The sequence below is a fragment of the Somniosus microcephalus genome, chromosome 6 (genome assembly GCF_052327205.1).
Source record: "Somniosus microcephalus isolate GS21.2 chromosome 6, FLI_Smic_1.0, whole genome shotgun sequence".
NCBI classification, from domain to species: Eukaryota; Metazoa; Chordata; class Chondrichthyes; order Squaliformes; family Somniosidae; genus Somniosus; species Somniosus microcephalus.
In genome coordinates this window covers 141,315,430-141,337,062 of record NC_140992.1, presented here as the reverse complement: position 1 = coordinate 141,337,062, position 21,633 = coordinate 141,315,430, and positions in this window count along the sequence as shown.

The window sequence follows — 21,633 nt, the reverse complement described above, 5'->3', positions numbered from 1 at the left end:
CTGTAAATACTGACGTAAAGTAATTAGTCAACATATCTGCCATTTCCCTATTTTCATTGACAATATCACCACTTTCAGTTTTTATGGGGCCAACATTGCTCCTGACCACCCTCATTTTCCTAATGTAACTATGAAAATTCTTCGTATTGATTTTGATAACCCTTGCAAGTTTCTTTTCAGACTCCCTTTTTGCAGCTCTTACTATCTGCTTTGTGACCATTTGCTGTTCTTTGTATCTTTCCCATTCACCAGGATCTGTGCTATTTTTTGCATTTTTGTATGCCCTTTCCTTTAGTTTGATGCTGTCCCCGACCTCTTCAGTTGCCTTGGCAGTTTTTTTTGGGAAGTAGAGTTCTGCCCCTCAGGGGTATAAATTGGTTCTGTATCATGTGAAATTCTTTTTTAAACATCTCCCACTGATCTTCTGTCCTTTTACCCATTAACAGATTTGCCCCGTTTATTGTGGACAGTCTCTGCCTCATCCTGTTGAAGTCAGCCTTATCTAAATCTCGAATCTTAGTTGCTGTTTAGTGTTTCTCCCTTTCAAACGCTACTTTGAACTCGATCATGTTATGATCGCTATTGGATAAATGTTCATGCACAGTTAGGCTGTTAACTAAATCTGGCTCATTACTAAATGTAATATGGCATGCCCCCTTGTTGCCTCAATCTGGAGAAGCTGGGGTTGTTCTCCTTAGAGCAGAGACGATTGAGAGGAGATTTGATAGAGGTGTTCAAAATCATGAGGGGTCTGGACAGAGTAGATAGAGAGAAACTGTTCCCATTGGCTGAAGGGCTGAGAACCAGAGGACACAGATTTAAGGTGATTGACAGAAGAACCAAAGGAGACATGAGGAAAAACCTTTTTACGCAGCAAGTGGTTAGGATCTGGAATGCACTGCCTGATAGGGTGGTGGTGGCAGATTCTATCGTGGCTTTCAAAAGGGAATTGGGTAAGAACCTGAAGGAAAAAAATTTGCAGGGCTACGGGGAAAGGGCAGGGGCATGGGACTAGCTGAAGTGCTCTTGCAGAGAGCCGGTATGGGCTCGACGGACCGAATGTCGTCCTTCTGTGCTGCAACCATTCTATGATTCTATTCTATTCTAGTATTGATGTTCCTCGCTTTAATAAACAAAGAAACAAAAAAGAGTGAGGTTTCCTGCTCACTAAATATCAAAAAAATGCAGAGAGGTTAAACATAGAAACATAGAAGATAGGAGCAGGAGTAGGCCATTCGGCCCCTCGAGCCTGCTCCGGCCATTTAATGAGATCATGGCTGATCATCCAAATTCAGTACCCTGTCCCTGCTTTCTCCCCATATCCCTTGATCCCTTTAGCCTTTAGAAATATATCTAACTCCTTCTTGAATATATTTAATGAATTGGCCTCAACTACCTTCTGTGGTAGCGAATTCCACAGGTTCACCACTCTCTGGGTGAAGAAATTCCTCCTCATCTCTGTCCTAAATGGCTTACCCCTTATCCTTAGACTGTAACCCCTGGTTCTGGACTCCCCCGCCATTGGGAACATCCTTCCTGCATCTAGTCTGTCTAGTCCTGTTAGAATTTTATAAGTTTCAATGAGATCCCCTCTCATTCTTCTAAACTCTAGTGAATAGAAGCCTAATCGACCCAATCTCTCTTCATACGTCATTCCTGCCATCCCAGGTATCAGTCCGGTGAATCTTCGCTGCACTTCCTCCATGATAAGAACATCCTTCCTCAGATAAGGTGACCAAAACTGCACACAATACTCAAGATGTGGTCTCACCAAGACCCTGTACAACTGCAGCAAGGCATCCTTGCTCCTGTACTCGAATCCTCTCGCTATGAAGGCCTTCTTAACCGCCTGCTACACCCGCATGCTTACCTTCAGCGACTGGTGCACAAGGACACCCAGGTCTCGTTGCACTTCCCCATTTCCCAATCTATTGCCGCTCAGATAATAATCTGTCTTCCTGTTTTTGCCACCAAAGTGGATAACCTCGCATTTATCCACATTATACTGCATCTGCCATGCATCTGCCCAATCACCCAACCTGTCCAAATCATACTGGAGTTTCTCTGCATCCTCATCGCAGCACACACGCCCACCCAGCTTTGCGTCGTCTGCAAACTTGGAGATATCACATCTAGTCCCCTCGTCTAGATCATTAATATATATTGTGAATAGCTGGGGTTCTAGCACCGATCCCTGCGGTACCCCACTAGTCACTGTCTGCCACTCGGAAAAAGACCCGTTTATTCCAACTCTTTGCTTCCTGTCTGCCAATCCTTTCTCGTTACATAATACCCAGTCTAAGATGGCCTGATCTCTAGTTGGTTCCTCGACATATTGGTCCAGGAAACCATCCCGTATACACTCTAGGAATTCCTCCTCCACAGTATTGTTACTAATTTGGTTAGCCCAATCTATATGTAGATTAAAGTCACCCATGATAACTGCCGTGCCCTTATTGCACGCTTCTCTAATTTCCCATTTAATGCCATCCCCAACCTCAGCATTACTGTTTGGGGATTTGTATACAACTCCCACTAACGTTTTCTGTCCCTTGGTATTTCTCAGCTCTACCCATACAGATTCCACATCATCAGAGCTAATATCCTTCCTTACTATTGTGTTAATCGCCTCTTTAACCAGCAATGCTACCCCACCTCCTTCTCCTTTTTGCCTGTCCTTCCTGAATATTGAATACCCCTGGATGTTGAATTCCCAGCCTTGGTCACCCTGGAGCCATGTCTCCGTAATCCCAATTACATCATATCCATTTACATCTATTTGCGCAGCTAATTCATCCACCTTATTACGAATGCTCCTCGCATTAAGACATAACGCCTTCAGGCTTGTTTTTTTAACACTCAGTCCTTTTAGAATTATTATTCACTGTGGCCCTGTTTGATTTATACCCTTGATTTCTCTGCCTTCCACTTTTGCTTTTCTCCTTCCTGTCTTTTGCTTCTATCCTTGCTTCCCTTTCCTCTGTCTCCCTGCACAGGTTCCCAACCCCCTGCCATTTTAGTTTAAACCCTCCCCAACAGCACTTGCAAACACTCCCCCTAGGACATCGGTCCCGGTCCTGCCCAGGTGCAAACTGTCCAGTTTGGACTGGTCCCACCTCCCCCAGAACCGGTTCCAATGTCCCAGGGATTTGAATCTCTCCCCCTTGCACCATTCCTCTAGTCACGTATTCACCCGAAATAGCCTTCTATTTCTACTCTGACTAGCACGTGGCACTGGTAGCAATCCTGAGATTACTACCTTTGAGGTCCTATTTTTAAATTTACCTGCTAACTCCCTATATTCAGCTTTTAGGACCTCATCCTGTTTTTTACCTATATCATTGGTACCTATATGCATCACGACAAGTGGCTCTTCACCCGCCCCCTCTAGAATGCCCTGCAGCTGCTCCGAGACATCCTTGACCCTTGCACCAGGGAGGCAACATACCATCCTGGAGTCTCGTTTGCGGCCGCAGAAATGCCTATCTATTCTCCTTACAATAGAATCCCCCATCACTATAGCTCTCCCGCTCTTTTTCCTCCTGTCCTGTGCAGAACCCCCAACAATATCCAAAGCGGTATATCTGTTTGAGAGGGGGATGGCCACAGGGGACCCCTGCACTATCTGCCTGCGCCTACTACTTTGCCTGGCGGTCACCCATTCCCTTCCTGCCTGTGCAGCCTTTACCTGCGGTGTGACCAACTCCCTAAACATGCTATCTACAACGTCCTCAGCATCGCAAATGCTCCAGTATGTATCCATTCGCAGCTCTAGCGCCGCAATGCGGTCTGCCAGTAGCTGCAGCTGGATACACTTCCCGCACACATGGTCGTCAGGGACACAGAAAGTGTCCCTGATTTCCCACATAGTGCACGAGAAGCATGCCACAGGGCCGAGCTGTGCTGCCATGACTTACCCTTTAATTAATTCAAATTAAATTAAATCAAATCAATACCACTAATTGCACTACAATTAAATGATATACTTAAGGGCCATTGTTTACTCGCACTCCCCGCTACACAACAGAGACCTTAGAAACTATAAACCACAAAATGAAGACCTTCTAAACCTTATAAACTATTAACCTTAACTGTCAAACTATAGAATAGTATAAATACTCACCTAATCAGCTGCTTCCTCTTGCCCGCGTCACTTTTTGAATTGTGACGTGGCTCTGGAACGCCACCGCTGGACTGCGAGATTGGTAAGTCTCTAAGGAAAAAAGCTCGCGAAAGTGAGTTCAAATACTCACTGTGCTGCTGCTCTCCTGCTGCTCCCGATACCGGTCTCTGAGGAAAAAAGCCCGCGAAAGAGAGTTCAAATACTCACTGTGCTGCCGCTCTCCTGCTGCTCCCGACACCCCATCCACCAATTTGATGAAAATCCCTCGGAATGCTTTAAAGTGATTGAGGTGATGTCTTTAAGATGCCTGGGTTGGGATTGATATTGTTGCTCAGAGCAGGGATTCTGTGAACTGAAGGCAAATCCTACAATCTGGGCATATAGAAAGAAAGACTTTCACAACCACCGGATGTCTCAAAGCACTTTACAGCCAATGAAGTACTTTTGGAGTGTAGTCACTGTTGTAATATACAATATGCAAAATTTCCAGGATTCAACATGCACATGTAGCCAGCCAAATGATAGAATGTTTGTGTGTGTGTGTGTGTGTGTGTGTGTGTGTGTGTGTGAGTGAGAGAGTGAGTGAGTGAGGAGTGTGAAAGAGAGAGAGGGACTTCTAGGATCAATCACAGAACACCAAATTTAATCTTTGAAGAGTGCAGCTGGACCAGGGATTCTCCGGCCAGGGATTCTCCAACCAAGGATTTTCACGCCCTCTCTCCGATGCCAAGAGACACCAAGAATCCAGTGAACCAAACACCATATTCCACCATCCACTTTTACTGAGACTCAGATTCCAGCCACCTCCTCACAGTGGATCCTGACCAAACAACCATGCTTGACATACCCAGCATCCCTGCTGCAGTGCTGCCAAACCCAAAGCCCAGGATCATCACCAGTGCAGCTAAATGGCACTCCCCCTGCCTCGTACTGCTAAATACAAGATAGCTAATCTAACTGGTGCATACCGAATATCATCTGGCTATGCATTCTCACCTTCAATACTGGTGAGGGTTAAAATAAATACAGAAGTTAAGGAATAGATACAAAATATTATTCATTTAGCTTTCACAGAATGGATAGGGTTATGAAATTCAAATCCCAAAAGAGCAGAATACATTAAAAATAATGGAATTTGACTGAGAGTCACTGATAAAAGTGGCCCCATGACATGGCGTATGCATCCCTATTGTTATAAAACAATGAATCCTTTGAAACATTATGCCACACTGACATGTTTTAGTGATGTTGGTTGAGGAATAAATATTGGCCAGCTCACTGGGAGAACTCCCCTGCTCTTCATTGAATAGTGCCATTGGATCTCTTACGTCCACCTGAGAGGGTAGATGGGCCTCCGTATAATGTATCATCGAGTGGCAGCATCCCTGACAATGCAACAATTAGCTAAGATTATATGCTGAAGTCTTGGAGTGACACAACCTTCTGACTCAAGAGGTGAGACCGCTATCACTAAGCCAAGCTGGCATACATATGCAAGTGATGTATGTCTGTATGGGTAGACAATTTAAGCATTGTTTTTCTTGAAATGGGTAACAACAGGAGACATGCATGCAAGATTTGGTGAGTGGTATGGGAGGGGGATGCACTAAGCTTGGAGGACTGAACATAGTGCCCAATATTGAAGGGGAAAATAACCCAGGCTGTGATAGTTCATACTGTCCTGTATCCACAAGTAACAAAGCTAACCCAGAGTGGGACCTGGTCAATGCAGCTGTTAATTCAGAGGGCAATATACATGATTGTTCATATTAGCAGGTTAGATCTTGGAACAAATCGAATATCTGTCAGACATTATAAACAGAGGTGTATGATTAGACATTTTAAAATACAAGTTCACAAGATAAAGTAAAGATGAGGGAAGCCACGTGGTCCGTCTTATCCAGAATTTAAACAAAAGCTTACATTCTCATCACGCCACTTAATGACCTCAAATTAATCTAAAGTTTCCACCTCCACTGCCTTTCCCAGAAGACCATTCCAAGTATTGATAACTACTTGTGTGAAGGTCTTCCTGACATCTGTTCTAAGTTATCCTTTCATCAGTTTCAGCCTATGTCCCCTCATTCTAGTGCCTTGGCTTAGCTTGAAGTAGTGCAGTGGGTTTAGCTGATCGGTACCATTTAATAATTTGTTCTGAATTTGGATCTGCTGTAGATACCTTCTCGGGTTCAGTGGTGTCAGCTGCCCCCTTAAGTGGTCTGAGCGTCATACATTTATGGCAGTTAACGTACACTGCCCTCTATCTACTTGTACAATAGCATAACCCAGGGACGTAACAATAACATCCCTTTGTGATCTGGACCAGAAACTAGTGTCATCTGCACGTGTCTTTCTTCAATCTACCAACAGCAGATCTAGTTACCATTAGGTGAGACGAAGCTTGGCACGAAACATTAAGCTGCTTTATTCCACAGTAATGTAAAGAACAAGAGTTACAATCTGTTTCACTTACTTACATCAATATAACTTGAGATGATGCAATAATATAAAAATAAGCAGCAAGTTACGGTACCCCGCTTCAGTGGGCCATTCTTGCTTGACCTAAAACTAATATCCTAACATCTCTCCTTCATTCCATTCTTCTCGCAGCCCTTTGCTGTTGGACTGTCCCTAGCTTTCACAGCTTTCTCTTCTTAAAAATCCAACTCATGTCAGCTTTTAGCCATACAGATTGCCCCCCCTCCCCCCACAAAGAGTAGAATCCACCAGCCTAACTTGGCTGAGATCAACTGAATAGTTTTCATAGGAGCAGAGTTTGAACGATCACTCGAATGTCAAACTATCTTTCATTGTCTCCAAGACGCTAGTCCAATCACCCTATCTGAAACCAAATCTTAATCTAGTGAACTTAATCCTTTACGAGCTATGTTTAGCCTAGAAATAGCATTTTTAACATATATTACATCAGTATCCCCCTTTGGGGACAATGCCAGAAATCCAAAAACGCAACACTTGCATACTTTTGCATTCTCTTCAATATATTTTTCAAAAACAATAAAGATGCTTCTCCTCAGCTGTCTTTCAAATTAACTAGATCCCTGAAAATGGTTCCTTATTTCTTATGCGGTGAAACACGATCACAAAGTCAAACTAGCTTGAGACTCTCTGCTGACTGTAGATTGCTGATCAAAATATAAACCTGTAATTGGAATCCTTGCCCAGAGCTGTCCATAAAAGGGATAGCAAAGAATCATTGGGCCTGTTACACTTTACATGCCCGATCCATGTCTTCACTCCAGACACAGGCCTTCAATCAATAATCACTACCTTCATGCTGTCCTGATTCTTTTATCTGAGCCAGATCCCTTAACCTGTTTTAAGATCCTGTAAAGATGTATCAGAACCTGTTAGCCGTGGCTCAGTGGGTAGCACTCTCACCTCCGAGTCCGAAGGTTGTGGGTTCAAGCACCACTCCAGAGACTTGAGCATATAATCTAGGCTGACACATCAGTGCAGTGCTGAGAGAGCGCTGCACTGTTAGAGGCTACCATCTTTCGGATGAGACGTTAAACCAAGGTCCCCATCTGCCCTTTCAGGTGGACATAAAAGATCCCATGGCACTATTTACAGAGTATGGGAGTTTTCCCTGGTGTCCTGACCAATATTTATCCCTCAACCAACATAACTAAAACAGATCAAATTAGCTGCCGCGTTTCCCACATTACAACAGTGACGACACTTCAAAAGTACTTCATGGGCTGTAAAGCGCTTTGGGACGTCCAGAGGTATAAATGCAAGTTCACTATGAACAATGCCATAGGAAATCTGTTCCTTTATTTTTTTGAGACAGATTGGCCAGACAGCAAGTATTACAGGGTGTGGTTGTACCTCTGTGGTCATTTCTACCACAACAATCAAACCCAATTTGTTTCTGTTCGATTGTTACGACATACATTGGGTCTTTCAAGTAAACAACGCATTGTAAATGACCATGGCATCAGAATTATTGGCATCATTTACTCTTTTTCCCCAGTTATTCTTTACGCAAAAAAAGGAAACTTATAAGAAAGACGGAGTTATAAATCTGTAAACACTTCAAGAACAAAATGAGAGGGTGGAGATGAGGAAGGAAACCTAGCCTCCACAACTAACGCCATACTCTATGGAATTTGAAGGAGTACCGTAAGTCATCATTGAAGAATTCATTACCCTATAGGTTCAAAGAATCATTTCTAATAAATAAAATTATTTACCTTGGGAGTGTAGTCTGGCTTTAAAGGTTCTGGGTACAAGTGCCTCAACATTGCAAATAGGTGGTGCCACATGCAAGTCTCTCAGTGATGCATTGCGCACAGGCTCAGGAACTGCATCATTCCACTGGTTCATTTTGAGTACACTATCTACATGTCAAATAGAATGTGGGTGACCTATACAAAGGATTTACAATGCACGCAATCTGGGAGCTGAAACTAACACGACCAACAGTGCAGCTTTACATCTAAGAAAAAAAGTCACAGTTTTGAAGAGATTCAAAGGATGGGTCACATCAACTTGTGAAGAACTAAATTAAGGTCCAATTGGGAACCAGTTAAACTCTGGGTTCTGGGGAAATGTATGTGAAAATCTGTACTTCCAGGAAAAGGACACTTCCAACTTTCAGGCAAACAAAGCCCATCACAGATCAGAAATATTGGCGCTGGCATTTACTGGGAGAGGTAAATAGACCAACATGGGGACTTCTGATTCTCGAGAATGTCGTAAACCCTGAATGGATTTTTCACTTGTGAGAGTGAACTGTGAACATCTGTCGTTATGTTGTCTACCCAGCTAAATGCTAAAGTGACAGACTGCCCTTGTTATCCACACATCAGCATACTAACAATGATGCATCTTGACAATAAGAACAGGAATAATTTCTCCCATACTCGTTGGTATTATTGAACTCCAGTGTTGACTGGTCACACACATACTTGACTTACCTTGTACTATGGTCTGAATAGTTCCAAAGTCAGGCTTACTATTCTTGGCTCCAATCACTTCATTCATTAAGGTTGAGTGCTGTGTTGTCCACTTGCCAAGAATTCAGTTCCTTTGGAGCTGGGGCTCAATCCTGTCGGCAATGTCTGTTACCATTACCAACTGTGGGGAAGGCTGTGTGGAGAGGATCATTGGCTGAGCAGGTTCAGCTGAAATGGTTGTATTAAAAAGGGGGATTTAGGAATTATAAACATCCATGCTATCGTTATTGACTATGTTACTGGACTAGTAACCCGGAGGCCTGGACTAATGATCTGGAGACATGCGTTCAAATCTCACCACGGCAGCTGTGGAATATAAATTTAGTTAATCAAATAAATCTGGAATAAAAAGCTTGTATCAGTGTCACTAGATTGATTCTTGGGATGAGAGGGTTGTTCAATGAGGAGAAATTGAGCCTATACTCTCTGGAGTTAAGAAAAATGAGAGCTGATCTCATTGAAACATGTATGATTCTGAGGGGGATTGACAGGATAGATGCTGAGAGGTTGTTTCCCCTGGCTGGAGAGTCTAGAACTAGAGGGCATAGTCTTAGGATAAGGGATCGGCCTTTTAGGACAGAGAGTAGGAGAGATGAAGTGTAATTTTTTCACTCAGAGGGTTGTAAATCTTTGGAATTCTCTACCGGAGGCTGTGGATGCAGAATCGTTGAGTATATTCAAGGTTGAGATAGATAGATTTTTGGTCTCTAGGAGAATCAAGGAATATTGAATCGGGCGGGAAAGTGGAGTTGAGGGTGAAGATCAGCCATAATCTTATTGCATGGCGGATGTGGTTGACTCTTAACTGCCCTCTGAAATGGCCTAGCAAACCACTCAGTTGTAACAAACTGCTAGGAAAAACAAGAATAAAACCGGATGGACCACCCAGCCTTGACCTAGGCGCCGGACTCGGACAGGTCAAAGGCACACCCAGCCCAGTCAACCTTGTAAAGTCCTCCTCTGGGGACATGTGCCACAATTGAGAGCGCTGTCCCACAGACTAGTTAAGCAACAGCCTGACATAGTCATACTCACAGAATCATAGCTTTCAACCAACGTCCCAGACTCCTCCAGCACCATCCCTGTGTATGAGCTGTCCCACCGGCAGGACAGACCCACCAGAGGTGGCAGCACAGTGGTATAGTCGGGAAGGAGTGGCCCTGGGAGTCTGCAACATTGACTCTGGACCCCATTAAGTCCCAAGGCATCAGGTCAAACTTGGGCAAGGAAACCTCCTGCTGATGACTACCTACCGCCCTCCCTCAGCTGATGAATCAGTACTCCTCCATGTTGGACACCACTTGGAAGAAGCACGGAGAGTAGCAAGGGCACAGAATGTACTCTGGGTGGGGGATTTCAATGTTCATTACCAAGAGTGGCTCGGTAGCATCACTACTGACTGAACTGGCTGAATCTGGGAGGATATAGCTGCCAAACCGGGCCTGCGGCAGATGGTGAAAAATCCAACACGAGGGAAAAAACGACTTGACCTTGTCCTCACCAATCCACCTGTCGTAGATGCATCTGTCCATGACAGTATGGGTAAGAGTGACCACCACACAGTGCTTGTGGAGACAAAGTCCCGTCTTCACACTGAGGAAACCCACCATCATGTTGTGTGACACTACCACCATGCTAAATAGGATAAAGTAGCTCAAAACTGGGCATCCATGAGGCACTGTGGGCCATCAGCAGCAGAATTGTATACTACCACAATCTGTAACCTCGTGGCCCAGCATATCTCTTACTCTACCATGACCATCAAGCCAGGGGACCAACCCTAGTTCAATGAGTGTACAAGAGCATGTCACAAGCTGCAACAGGTGTACCTAAAAATGAAGTGCCAACCTGGTGAAGCTACAACAGATGAATACATGCATGCTAAACAACGGAAGCAGCAAGCTATGGACAGAGCTAAGTGATACCACAATCAACGGATCAGATCAAAGCTCTGCAGTCCTGCCACATCCAGTCGTGAATGGTGGTGGACAATTAAACAACTAACCGGACGGATGAGGAGGCTCCATGATCATCCTGTGGTAAACCACTGTTTGTATTCCACTGTGTACATGCCTGGACATGCCTCGGCTGACTCCTCCCACAAGTCCTAGTATAAAGGTGACTGCTCCCCAGCCCTTTGTATTTCTGGACCGGTCGACCACTCGAGGCAGACCTTCATTCTTTTGTTAATAAAAGCCTTTAGTTACTCTCTTAACTCTCAGTCTTTTATGAGTAATTGATAGCGCATCAATTTTATTAACAAAATTTTTATAATGGAGAAGATCCTCACACCAGCATGCCTGGACTTAGATCATCGGGAGGCGGACTCATCCACCAAGTTTACTCACTGGCTTAAGTGTTTCGAAAAATTCCTGACCGCCTCCGCAGCAATCAAATCGGACGAGGACAAACTGGATGTCCTGACCTCCAAAGTGAACCACCGAGTGTACTCGGTCATCCAAGACGCGACCTCGTACGCGGACGCTATCAAGCTCCTCAAGGACCAGTACACGCGCCCAGTGAACGAAGTGTACGCCAGGCACCTTCTGGGGAGTCGTAAACAACAACCTGGGGAATCGACCGTGGAATACCTTCAGGCACTGTCTGTGCTTGGCCGGGCCTGTGGTTGTAAGGATGTAAAGGCCGCCGTGTACACAGAGGAACTTATCCGGGACGCTTTTGTAGCGGGCCACAGATCCAATTACACCCGACAGCGACTGTTGGAGCAGAGTGACCTCGACCTCAACAAGGCCTCTGAACTCACACTATCATTGGATGCAGCCTACCGGGGCATGGATGCCTACTCCTCTGCACCGTGGACGCCGCGGGGAATGACAGCCTGGGACACGGTAGGACCGCCTCATAGCGCGTGCCACCCCAGCCACACCCCAGCAACGGCCCAACTACCGCAGCAGTGTCCCAAGGCCAGACAGCAGTGCCCCAAGGCCAGAAATGCTACTTCTGTGGCCAGGCAAAACACCCCAGAGCGCGCTGCCCGGCGAAAAACGCGATCTGCTCGGGCTGCGGGAAGAAGGGACACTACGCTAACATCTGCAGGGCCAAAGCCACCCTGAACACCAGCAGCGCCGCGTGTGGGCCATGCGGGCCGCCATCTTGGGCCTCCCCGGCCATGTGCGAACCACCGGTACAGCAGCCATTTTGGACGCCTCCAGCCACATGGGGATCATGGACGCCGCCATCTTGGACGACAGCCGGAATGCAGCAGGCCCCCAACACCGCCTCATCTGATACCCGCAGCGACACACCGACCCCTACGCTGGCATCCGTTACACTGGACCAAGCGAGACCGCACCAGCTGGCCAGTTCCACAATGGACATTAAGGTAAATGGCCACGATACAATCTGCCTTTTTGACTTTGGGAGCACGGAGAGCTTCATCCACCCCGACACGGTGCGGCGTTGCTCTCTCCCAGTCCTGCCTGTGCACCAGCAGATTTCTATGGCCTCCGAGTCCCAGTCGGCGGACATCGGCGGCTACTGCGTAGTGACACTCGTAGTAGACGGGACCGTGCACGATCATTTTAAACTTCTGGTCCTGCCCGACCTCTGCGCTGCCGTCCTGCTGGGGTTAGATTTTCAGTGCCACCTTAAAAGTGTTACGATGGCGTACGGTGGACCCCTACCCCCACTCACAGTCCGCAGCCAGCAGCTCCCAAATTGCCCGCCGCGCACCAGGTGCAACCTCTCCACGCTCAGAGTCACCGCCCCCCCCCACTGTTTGCTAACCTCACCCCCGACTGTAAGCCCATCGCCACAAAGAGCAGGCGATACAGTGCCGGGGACAGGGTTTTCATTAAAACCGAAGTGGAGCGGCTCCTGAAGGAAGGGATTATTGAGGGCAGCACCAGCCCCTGGCGAGCCCAGGTTGTGGTCGTTAAGACCGGCGAGAAGCAGCGCCTGGTCATCGACTACAGCCAGACAATAAATCGCTACACCCTGCTGGACGCCTACCCACTCCCCCGCATAGCTGATATGGTCAACCAGATCGCGCAGTACCGCGTCTTCTCGACCATTGACCTGAAATCAGCGTACCACCAGCTCCCTATCCGCCCTGAGGACCGCCAGTATACTGCCTTTGAGGCAAACGGCCGCCTCTACCACTTCCTTAGGGTTCCCTTTGGCGTCACCAACGGGGTCTCCGTCTTCCAAAGGGAGATGGACCGGATGGTAGATCAAAATGCGTTGCAGGCCACTTTCCCATATCTGGACAATGTGACCATCTGCGGCCGTGACTTGCAGGACCATGACGCAAACCTCGAAAAATTCCTCCGCACCGCCCAACTCCTGAACCTGACATATAACAAGGAGAAGTGCATATTCCGCACAAACCGCCTCGCCATCCTTGGCTGTGTTGTGGAACACGGAGTCATCGGCCCCGACCGGATGCGTCCCCTTATGGAACTCCCACTGCCCCACGGCACTGAAGAGGTGCCTAGGGTTTTTCTCCTATTATGCCCAGTGGGTCCCCTACTATGCGGACAAGGCCCATCCGCTGATCAAGTCCACCTCTTTTCCCTTGACGGCAGAGGCCCGCTTAGCCTTCCACCGTATCAAGGAAGACATTGCCAAAGCCACCATGCACGCAGTGGACGAATCCATCCCCTTCCAGGTGGAAAGCGACGCGTCCGACTTTGCCCTGGCCGCTACCCTCAATCAGGCGGGGAGACCCGTGGCCTTCTTTTCACGAACCCTCCAAGGCCCGGAGACCAGAGACTCCGCTGTTGAGAAGGAGGCCCAGGCGATTGTGGAGGCTGTGCGTCATTGGAGGCACTACCTGGCCGGAAAACGATTTACCCTGCTCACTGACCAACGTTCAGTTGCTTTCATGTTTAACAACAAGCAGAGGGGCAAAATCAAAAATGACAAGATCTTGAGGTGGAGAATCGAACTTTCCACCTACAATTACGAGATCTTGTACCGGCCCGGGAAGCTCAATGAACCCCCGGATGCGCTATCGCGTGGCACCTGCGCCAGCGCGCAGATCGATAGACTGCGGGCCCTCCACAATGACCTCTGCCACCCGGGGGTCACCAGGTTCTTCCACTTCATCAAGGCCCGCAACCTGCCTTACTCTATTGAGGAGGTCAGGACCATGACCAGGAACTGCCAAGTCTGCGCTGAGTGCAAACCGCACTTTTATAGACCAGACAGGGCCCACCTGATAAAAGCCACTCGCCCCTTCGAGCGCCTGAGCGTTGATTTTAAAGGGCCTCTCCCCTCCTCCGACCGCAATGTGTACTTCCTCAATATTATTGATGAGTACTCCCGTTTCCCGTTCGCCATCCCCTGCCCGGACATGACCAGTGCCACGGTCATTAAATGTCTGAACGACCTCTTCACCCTGTTCGGTTTCCCCAGCTATATCCATAGCGACCGGGGCTCATCGTTTATGAGCGACGAACTCCGTCAGTACCTGCTAACTAGGGGTATTGCCACAAGCAGGACCACCAGTTACAACCCCCGGGGGAACGGACAGGTGGAAAGAGAAAATGCGACAGTTTGGAAGGCCGCACTGCTAGCCTTAAAGTCTAGGGGCCTTCCAACCTCCCGCTGGCAGGATGTGCTCCCCGATGCGCTCCACTCTATTCGGTCACTGCTCTGCACTGCCACTAACGCCACCCCTCATGAGAAAATGTTTGTCTTCCCAAGGAAGTCCACATCGGGGACATCGCTACCGCCATGGCTGACGTCCCCAGGGCCGGTCCTACTGAGAAGGCACGTGAGGACCCATAAAACGGACCCCCTGGTCGAGAGGGTCGACCTCCTCCACGCCAACCCCCAGTATGCTTACATTGCATACCCGGACGGGCGGGAGGACACAGTCTCCATAAGAGACCTTGCACCCTCGGGGGCCGCAGTAACCCACTACTCACTACCACCCCCCCCCCACGATCCGATATCCAGCTCCAGCAGACGGCAGGCCTGGGCCCCGCGACCCGCTCGACATCTACGAGGACGACACGCCTGTGCCACAGCCTACGCAGGACTCGACGCCGGAAGCTCCACTACCCCTGCCGTCGCCACGCCGATCACAGCGGCAGACAAGACCTCCGGAGAGACTCCAATACACTAACTTTTAATACACTTCACCCCGCCGGACTCAATTTTAAACAAGGAGTGAATGTGGTAAACCACTGTTTGTATTCCACTGTGTACATGCCTGGACATGCCTCGGCTGACTCCTCCCACAAGTCCTAGTATAAAGGTGACTGCTCCCCAGCCCTTTGTATTTCTGGACCGGTCGACCACTCGAGGCAGACCTTCATTCTTTTGTTAATAAAAGCCTTTAGTTACTCTCTTAACTCTCAGTCTTTTATGAGTAATTGATAGCGCATCACATCCCCATCCTCGATGATGGCGGAGCTCAGCACGTGAGTGCAAAAGACAAGGCTGAAACGTTTGCAACCATCTTCGGCTGGAAGTACCAAGTAGATGATCCATAACTGCCTCCTCCTGAGGTCCCCACCATCACAGAAGCCAGTCTTCTGCCAATTCGATTCACTCCACGTGATATCAAGAAACGGCTGAGCGCACTCGATACAGCAATGGCTATGGGCCCTGACAACATCCTGGCTGTTGTGCTGAAGACTTGTGCTCCAGAACTAGCCATACCTCTAGCCAAGCTGTTCCAGTACAGCTACAACACTGGCATCTATCCGATAAATGTGGAAAACTGCCCAGGTATATCCTGTGCACAAAAAGCAGGACAAATCCAATCCGGCCAATTACCGCCACACCAGTCTACTCTCAATCATCAGCAAAATGATGGAAGGAGTCATCGACATTGCTATCAAGCGGCACTTACTCACCAATAACCTGCTCACCAATGCTCAGTTTGGGTTCCGCCAGACCTAATTACAGCCTTGGTCCAAACATGGACAAAAGAGCTGGATTCCAGAGGTGAGGCGAGAGTGACTGCCCTTGACATCAAGGAGCCCTAGCAAAATTGAAGACAATGGGAATCAGGGGAAAACTCTCCACTGGCTGGAGTCATAACTAGCACAAAGGAAGATGGTTGTAGTTGTTCGAGGCCAATCATCTCAGCCCCAGGACATCGCTGCAGGAGTTCCTCAGGGCAATGTTCTAGGCCCAACCATCTTGAGCTGCTTCATCAATGACCTTCCTTCCATCATAAGGTCAGAAGTGGGGATGTTCGCTTATGAGTGCAGTTTTCCGTTCCACTCGCAACTCCTCAGATAATGAAGCAGTCAGTGCCTGCATGCAGCAAGACCTACACAACATTAAGGTTTGGGCTGATTAGTGGCAAGTAACATTCACGCCACACAAGTGCCAGGCAATGACTATCTCCAACAAGAGAGTCTAACCACCGCCCCTTGACATTCAATGGAATTACCATTGCCAAATCCCCCACCATCAACATCCTGGGACTCACCATTGACCAGAAACTTAACTGGACCAGCCACATAAATACTGTGGCTACAAGAGCAGCTCAGAGGCTGGGTGTTCTGTGGCAAGTGACTCACCTCCTGATGCCCCAAAGCTTTTCCACTATCGACGAGGCACAAGTCAGAAGTGTGATGGAATACTCTCCACTTGCTTGGATGAGTGCAGCTCCAACAGCACTCAGGAAGCTTGACACCATCCAAGACTAAGCAGCCCGCTTGATTGGCACCCCATCCACCATCTAAACATTCACTCCCTCTACCACCGGCGCACCGTGGCTGCAGTGTCTACCATCTACAAGATGTACTGCAGCAACCCGCCAAGGCTTCTTCGACAGCACCTCCCAAACACGTGACCTCTGCCGCCGAAAATCACAGTGGGGGACTCGGCGATGTTAATCTGGTTGAATGTCAAGGGGAGGTAGCTAGGCTTTCTCTTGTTTGAGATGGTCATTGCCTGGCACTTGTGTGGCATGAATGTTACTTGTGTTGAGATACCGCGGCAAACGTGGGAGTCGAGACAGAGCTATTGAAAACACAACTGCTTTATTCTGACCACATGGCAAACAGGAACTAGAAAAGCCCGCGCATCCACTTAAATACTTCCCAGACAGGAAGTGCTCCCGGCAGCCTGTCCCTGCGGGAAACAAGTTGCTGGAGGAAAGGGCCCCCGGCTGGGGGCTTCTGCTTAGACTGTCTGTGCCGCCGTGAGCGGATTATGTCCAGTGGTGGCGTGTCGCCACAGAGCTCCCCCCAGAATCCGCTTAGGAGGAGTGGACAAGTCGTGATGGTGGTCTAATGGTTCTGCCGCAGCGGCTCTGAGTGGTTGCCGGTCTGGTTGGTTGGGTCGGGCGGTTCGCCACCGGCTGTGCTGGCTTGCCGGGGGGACGGCCTCTGGCTGGAGGCTGGGCCACGGGGACCTGTTCCCCTGGTTCTGTGTGTGCTGGTTTGAGCCGGTCGATGGAGACAGTCTCGACTGTCTCGACCCTGTCGCCGAGTCGCAGCTTGAATACCTTGTCCCCGGTTTGTAGTACCTCGTACGGACCGTCGTACGGGGGTCGCAGGGGCCCGCGGTGCGCGTCGTGTCACACGAAGACGAAGCGCGCCTGCTGTAAATTTGGCGGGACGTGAGGTGCGAGTTCGCCGTGTCGGTTGACCGGAAGTGGGGCGAACTGCTGAGCGGAAGAGAAAGAGTCGAGCCGCTGCTGTTCGGCCGACCAAGGCTTGGTAGGCTCCGGAAGGAATTCGCCTGGGACGCGCAGCGGTTGTCCGTAGACTAACTCCGCTGCCGAGGACTGGAGGTCTTCCTTGACCGCGATGCGTAGGCCGAGTAGCACCCACGGTAGGCGGTCAGTCCAGGTACTGTCCTGCAGGCCGGCGCGGAGTGAGGCCTTGAGTGACCTGTGGAAGCGTTCACAAAGTCCGTTGGCCTGCGGGTGGTACGCCGTGGTGCGGTGGAGCGTCACCCCGAGGTTGCGTGCTGTGGCCGTCCAGAGTTCGGAGGTGAACTGGGCGCCTCTGTCGGAGGTTATGTCGGCCGGTACGCCGAACCTCGCAACCCAGGTGTTAACGAACGCCCTGGCGATGTCGGCTGTGGTGGTGGAGGTCAGCGGCACTGCCTCAAGCCAGCGTGTGTAGCGGTCGACCATCGTGAGGAGATAAGTTTGGCCTTGCGATGGCGGCAGGGGACCGACGATGTCAACGTGTACGTGGTCGAAGCGGCGGCTGGGTACCTCGAAGTCTCCCAGGGGTGCTTTGGTGTGCAGCTGTACCTTAGCCCGTTGGCAGGCGAGGCAGGAGGTGGCCCAAGTCCGAACATCTCTGCTGAGGCCGCGCCAGACGAAGCGCTTGGAGAGGAGTTTGACGGATGCGCGGGAACCCGGGTGAGAGAGCCCGTGGAGCGCGTCGAAAACGCGGCGGCGCCAGGTCTCAGGGACGACCGGCCTGGGTTGGCCGAGTGAGACGTCGCACGTGACTGCCGTGGCTTCGGGCCCGTGCGCGACCTTGGCTAGGCGTAGCCCTAGCAGGCTGGTAGCCGCCGAGAGGAGGTCTGGGTCCGTGAGCTGGGCCGCTGCTAGTTGTATGTAGTCGACCGCGAGGTGATTCGCACAGACAGCGGGACGGGAAAGGCAGTCGGCGACCACGTTGTCTCTACCGGAGACGTGCTGAATGTCCGTAGTAAACTCGGAGACGGCCGCGAGCTGGCGTTGCTGCCTAGCGGACCAGGGTTCGGTGTGCTTGGCCATCGTGTATGTGAGTGGCTTGTGGTCCACATACGCGGTGAAGGGGCGGCCTTCCAGGAGGAACCTGAAATGGCGGACCGACAGGTGGAGTGCGAGAAGCTCGCGGTCGAAAGTGGAGTATTTGACCTCCGGGGGGCGCAGTTGGCGGCTGTAGAAGGCAAGTGGCTGCCACGCGCCATTGACCCACTGCTCGAACACGGCCCCGACCGCGTGGTCGGAGGCGTCGGTGGTGAGCGCGATCCGGGCATCGGCCCTCGGGTGCGCGAGCAGAGTGGCGTCGGCGAGCGCGTTTTTGGTGGCGTCGAAGGCGGCTGCCGTATCAGTGGTCCAGGCTACGTCCATCTTGCCAGATTTCCCTCGGAGGGAGTCGTATAGGGGCTTCATAAGGGCTGCGGCTCTGGGGATGAACCTGTTGTAGAAGTTCACCATCCCGAGGAACTCCTGGAGGCCCTTGATGGTTGTGGGGCGGGGGAATTGCTGGACGGCCTGCACCTTGTTGGGCAGGGGGACGGCCCCAGCAGGGGTGATGTGGTGACCGAGAAAATCGATCTCGGTTAGGCCGAATTGGCACTTCGCCGGGCTGAGGATGAGCCCGTGTTGGGCTAGGCGCCCGAACAGGATGCGAAGGTGTTCGAGGTGTTCCTGTTTGGAGGAGCTGGCCACGAGAATGTCATCTAGATAGACGAATAGGAAGTTCTGGTCCCGGAGGACTGAGTCCATAAGGCGCTGGAAAGCCTGTGCTGCATTCTTGAGGCCGAAGGGCATCCTCAGGAACTCGAACAGGCCGAATGGGGTGATGACGGCCGTTTTGGTGATGTCCGCGGGGTGTACGGGGACTTGGTGGTAACCGCGCACCAGGTCGAATTTGGAAAGGACGGTTCGTCCGGCCAGTCGGGCCGAGAAGTCCTGGATGTGTGGCACCGGGTACCGATCGGGGGTGGTGGCGTCGTTGAGGCGGCGGTAGTCCCCGCAAGGGCGCCAGCCTCCGCCGGGCTTGGGGGCGATGTGGAGGGGCGAGGCCCAAGGGCTGCTGGAGCGGCGGATGATGCCGAGTTGTTCCATGTTGGTAAACTCGGCCCGCGCGATTTCCAGCTTGGCCGGGTTGAGTCTGCGGGCGTGGGCAGAAACTGGGGGGCCGGTGGTGGGGATATAGTGTTCCACACCGTGCTTGGCGGCTTTGGCCGAAAAGGTCGGGTTAGTGAGGGCGGGAAACTCAGCTAGGAGTGCCGAGTAGTCGTCCGTGGCTCTGGCGAGGCAGTAGGTCGTCGGGCCGGCCGAACGGGCCGGGGTAAAGGCGCCGGGGATGGGGGCCATAGTGTTGATGTCGACGAGGCGGTGCCTCGGAATGTCGACAAGGAGGCCGTGGGCGCGTAGGAAGTCGGCGCCGATGAGTGGGCAGAGGACCTTGGCTGTGAGGAACTCCCAGCGGTAGCGGCGGCCCGCGAGGTCGAGCGTGACCATGCGGGTGCCATATGTGCGGATTTCAGAGCCGTTGGCTGCAGCCAGTGTGATACCCCGTGTGCCGCGTTGGATCTCGAGGGCGGAGGCGGGGGTGATGCTGTGCTGGGCCCCTGTGTCGCACAGAAATCGGCGGTTGGTTCTGTCGTCAGTGACGTACAGTAGGGGCTCCTTCTGCCCCGCGGCCATCGCGGGGGCCGGTGCGGGGGGGGGGGTTTGAAGGAACACGGTGGCATGCAGCGTTGAGCCCTAGCGCCAAAACGGGTGTGGTAGTAGCAGTGACCCGGAGTGGTAGGGCGGTCGGGCCTAGCGGCCCGGGAAGACCGCGTGGTCGTTGCTGTGAGGTCGGGCGCGACATCGCGAGCGGCCTGTGCAGAGAGCAGCCGGTCGGCCTTTTCGGCTATCTCATTCAGGTCCGTGGAGTCAGACTCCACAAGGAGCGGGCGGATGCTGACGGGGAGCTGCCGAATGAAAAGCGTGCGAAAAAGGGCGCCGGGATTTTTGTCATCTGAGAGGGACAGCATGTGGGAAAGCAGGTCTGATGGTGAAGCGTCACCAAGGCCGGGGACGTCCAGGAGTTGGCAGTGGCGCTGGTAAGAGGACGTTTGAAATTTTTTAAGTAGCGCAGCCTTCAGATGCTCGTACTTGCCCTCCGTTGGTGGATTCTGCAGCGCTGCCCAAACCTTGGGGACTGTAGCGTGGGTGAGCGAGGCGACGAGGTAGTCGTACTTCGTGGCGTCGACTGTAATGCCTTTCAGCCGGAATCTGGACTCAGCTTGAACAAACCAGGCTTCGGCGAGGTTCTCCCAAAAGTCAGGTAATTTAACCGTGACTACGTTTGTATCCGCCATGCTAGCTTAGGATTCGTCCCGAGCATCGGGGTCACCAGTGTTGAGATACCGCGGCAAACGTGGGAGTCGAGACAGAGCTATTGAAAACACAACTGCTTTATTCTGACCACATGGCAAACAGGAACTAGAAAAGCCCGCGCATCCACTTAAATACTTCCCAGACAGGAAGTGCTCCCGGCAGCCTGTCCCTGCGGGAAACAAGTTGCTGGAGGAAAGGGTCCCCGGCTGGGGGCTTCTGCTTAGACTGTCTGTGCCGCCGTGAGCGGATTATGTCCAGTGGTGGCGTGTCGCCACACTTGCCACTTATCATATTTAGCATGTATGTGATCGTGTGTTGTAGCTTCACCAGGTTGGCACCTCATTTTTAGGTACGGCTGGTGCTGATCCAGGCATGCTCTTCTACACTTCTCATTGAACCAGGGTTGGTCCCTGTCTTGATGGTAATAGTAGAGTGAGGGATATGCCGGGCCATGAGGTTACAGATTGTGGTGGAATACAATTCTGCTGCTGCTGATGGCCCACAGTGCCTCATGGATGCCCAGTTTTGAGCTGCTA